Source organism: Hipposideros armiger, unplaced genomic scaffold (assembly GCF_001890085.2).
Source record: "Hipposideros armiger isolate ML-2016 unplaced genomic scaffold, ASM189008v1 scaffold_14, whole genome shotgun sequence".
NCBI lineage: Eukaryota > Metazoa > Chordata > Mammalia > Chiroptera > Hipposideridae > Hipposideros > Hipposideros armiger.
The window spans coordinates 1,877,918-1,882,170 of NW_017731364.1; the positions used below are offsets into that span (position 1 = coordinate 1,877,918).

At 37.9% G+C, this 4,253-nt stretch overlaps 1 pseudogene; it reads left to right on the forward strand.

The window, feature by feature from the left end:
• The first annotated feature begins 2,704 nt into the window (after positions 1-2,704).
• On the forward strand, positions 2,705-3,294 carry LOC109396191 (60S ribosomal protein L9 pseudogene; annotated as a pseudogene).
• The last annotated feature ends 959 nt before the right edge of the window (positions 3,295-4,253 follow it).

The following is a 4,253-nucleotide window of genomic DNA, read 5'->3' on the forward strand; positions in this document are numbered from 1 at the left end:
TTTTTTTTTTTTTTTTTTTTTTTTTAAGCTGAGCCATCCTGCCACCTGTTGGCAGCTCAGTGGCAACTCAGCCCGGGCCGGGCATTGAACCGCTGCCAATAGTATCTTTTGATGCACAAAGTTTTAAAGTTTTCATAAGGTCCAATTTGTGTATTTTTTCTTTTGTTCCCTAGGCCTTTGTTGTCATATCCGGGAAATCATTGCCAAATCCAATGTTGTGATGCTTTTGCCTTATTTTTTCTCCTAAGAATAATTTGATTGTTTTAGGCCTTACATTTAGGTCTTAGATCCATTGTGAACTAAGTTTTGTATATGGTGTTAGATAAGGGTTTGACTTCATTCTTTCACATGTGGCTATCCAGTTTTACCAGCACCATTTGTTGAAAAGACTGTTCTTTCCCTTATTAAATGGTCTTGACACCCTTGTCAAAAATCATTTGACAATATATGCAAGGGCTTATTTCTGGGCTTTCTTTTCTGTGGCATTGGTCTTTATATTTGTCTTTATGTCAATACCACACTCTTTTGATTAATGTAGCTTTGTAGTAAGCTTTGAAATCAGGAAATGTAAGTCCTTCATTTTTAGTGTATTTGCAAGGTTGTTTTGGTTATTCAGGGTTACTTGAAATTCCATATAAATTTTAGGATAGGTTTTTCTGTTTTGGCAAAAAATATCATTGGGATTTTGATAGGGATTGTATTGAATCAGTAGATGGCTTTGGGGGGTAGTCTTGACATTTTAACAATGTTAAGTCTTCTAATCCATGAACATGAGTTGTGTTTTCATTTATTTATGTCTTTAATTTCTTGTTTCAGCAGTGTTTTGTAGTTTCCATTGTACAAGTCTTTCACCTCTTTGGCTAAGTCACTCCCTAAGTATTTTATTCTTTTTTGATGCTATTATAAATGAAATTATTTCTGTGATTTCATTTTCATGTTGTTCATTTTCCATTTGTTGAAACGTAACTGAGTTTTGTGTATTGAATTTGCATCTTGCTACTTTGCTAAATGCATTTATTAGTTCTAACAGTTTGTTTTTTGGTTTTTTTGGGGTTTTTTTTAGAAATTTTATTGGGCAACAGTGTGTTTTTCTAGGACCCATCAGCTCCAAGTCAAGTAGCCGTTTCAATCTAGTTGTGGAGGGTGCAACTCCTTGGCCCATGTGGGAATCGAACCAGCAACGTTGGTGTTATGAGCCTGCGCTCTAACCACCTGAGCTAACCAGCCGCCCCAGCTCTTAACAGTATTTTCGTGGAATGTTTAGGGTTTTCTACATGTAAGATCATATCCTTCCATAATAAAAATGCCTTCATATTCAGTGGATGCACTATAATCTGCTAGGGACTATTTCCAGTTTCTTAATATAAAATATATAGGAAGAGGAGAACTAACACTTAAGTTATAGATCTGTGAGTGCAGCCCACATGTGTGTACTTCACCCTGCCTTGAGAATATTTCTGTAGGATAGATTCTCAGAAATATGTGATCCTCCTCTCTTCTCATTTGACCATAGATTTTTATTTGAATCTTCATTGCCACCTCCTTAAATTGTCCCCTATCTCCCTGCCTTTAAACCTGTCCCCCTTTCATTCTGTTTTCTACACAGCTGCCAAATGGAGGGTGAGGGTTGATGCACTTTTCCCTCACGGAAAACAAGACTTGTGAAGCAGATTGTTTCTGTATCATCAGTTCTGTGGGAATTAGAAAAAGTTTTCGAAGGCTGGAGTGCACTTCATTGATGAGTTGGAATTTAATTTGATTCTTTAATGATGAATAGCATTTTAGTGAGTGGAGAGAAAGTAGAGGTGAAATATGAACCCATTGGAAGATAAACATGAGATGTTCAGGCATGTGAACTTCGATGATTGCAGACAAGGAGAAGTAGAACTAGTTTTCCTAGGCAAGGATTGTTTATTCTGTTTATCTGAAGAGTGAGCCAGAGTTATGGAGACATTGGTGATTTTTATCTATTTGGTTTTGTAAGAATTAGTTTATTTTAGAGTTTACGTAAACTTTATTGAACTATAATTCACATAATGTAAAATTCACCATTTTATCGTGTATAATTTGGTGGTTTTCAGTATATTCACAAGGTTATGCAGCCATCACTACTATCTAATTCCATAACTTTTCCATCACCCTAGAAAGAAACCCCATACCTATTAGCAGTCAATCTCAGTTGCTCCCTCCTTCCCCTCACCCCCTGGCAATTACTTTCTGTGTCTGTGGATTTGCCTGTTTGTGAACATTTGTATACAGGTTTTGTGTAGACACACGCTTTTTGTAAACAACCTAAGTGTCCATTAACAGGTGAGTAGATAAACAAATTGTGATATATCCATACAATAGAATATTGTTTACCCGTTTCTCTTGGGTAAATACCTAGGATTGGAATGGCGAGGTCATATGATAGGGTATATGTCTAAGTTCTTAAAAAACTGCCAAACTGTTTTCCAAAATGATTATCCCATTTTACATTCCAACCAGTAGTGCATGAGAGTTCCACTTGTTCCACGCTCTCTGTAATTGCATTCTTTGTAACATATAGAGAAGTAAGAAGAAAACAGAGACATAAAGACACCTGTAATCTGCCTCGCAGATTAGTCCTTTTGGCATTTTCCTCCTCATAATAATTCATGTACATGGTAAGAAAAGTCAAACATTGCAGCCGGGAAGAAAAATGAAAGGCAGGGCTGTTTGCTGCATGTACTGTGAGGATGAGACCATTCTCAGCAATCAGACTGTGGACATTCCAGAAAGTGTGGACATCACTCTGAAGGGACGCGCAGTTACCATGAAGGGCCCCAGGGGCACCCTGCGGAGGGCCTTCGATCACATCAGTGTAGAACTCAGTCTCCTTAGAAAGAAAAAGAAGAGGCCCTGGGTTGACAATGATGGGGAAATAGAAAGGAACTGGCTCCTGTTTGCATTCTCTGTAGTCACGTACAGAACACGGTCAAGGGTGTCACATTGGGCTTCCTTTACAAGATGAGGTCTGTGTGTGCTCACTTCCCCATCAATGTCGTTATTCAGGAGAATGGTTCTCCTGTTGAAATCCAAAATCTCTTGGGTAAAAAATACATCTGCAGGGTTGGCATGAGATCAGGTGTTGCTTGTTCAGTATCTCAAGCCCTGAAAGATGAGTCAGTTCTTATAGGAAATTATATTGAACTTGTGTCAAATTCAGTGGCTTTGATTCAGCAAGCCACAACAGTTAAAAACAAGGATATCAGAAAAATTTTGGATGCTATCTATATTTCTGAAAAAGGAACCGTTCAGCAGGTTGATGACTAAAATCTAAGATGTTCAGCTACAGAAACACCAAGATATCGAGTGATTCTTCAGACTAATTTGTGATATTTTAGAGATGCAATAAAAGTTGTGTATTGGGGAAAAAAAGAAAAAAGAAAGGCAGACCCACCACTACCTAGAGGCAGTTATTGTTGTTTTTTCTTTTTTATCTTCTAGAAAAACTTACACAAACATATACCAGCATTTCTTTTGTCTCTTTTCCCCCTAGTTTACAAAAGAAGGAATCAAAGTATGCACACTGTTCTGCACCGTGGTGTTTTTTTTTTCACTTGACAATTGATTTTAGAGGTATTTCCATATCAGCACATTTCTTTTTAATGGTTGTATTACAGTCGTACAGTAGTAAAATCAGTTTTGCTATAGGAAAGCACAAATTTGTTCCAATGCAATTGATATATTAGGGAACTATTTGAGTATAACATGAAGTTCACATTTGTTTATGCGTGATTTCATCTGCAAGAAATGCTAGGTGGATGCAGGAAACTGTACCCTGTTGAACTGAACCACAGAAGGGATACACAAGCTGCACATAACACCTCACACATCCCCCAGCGACCTCAGCTTGTTGCTGTGTTATGAGCCACACCCATTCACACCTGGTGTTACAACTGTTGATTTTAGATTACCCTCCTACCACCTCTTGACAGTAATTCACGAGCTGCATCCTCAGTGCCCACTTCGACAGCAAACCTGAGGTCTTTTTCAAGGTAAAGTGCCATATTTATTGTAGCATTTATCTATTTAACAGCTTAACGTGTAAAACTGCTACACTTATTAGGTTCCCTTTTGTTATGTCGCTGGTAACTTTTTTGACTGTTGCACTTCTAAACTCCATTTTTCCAATAAGCCTTGTGGTTTTTTTGTTTTTTTTTGGGGGGGGGAATTGGGGGAATGGGAACAGTGCTGGGGAATTGGGGGAAGGGGAACAGACAAGTTGCTGT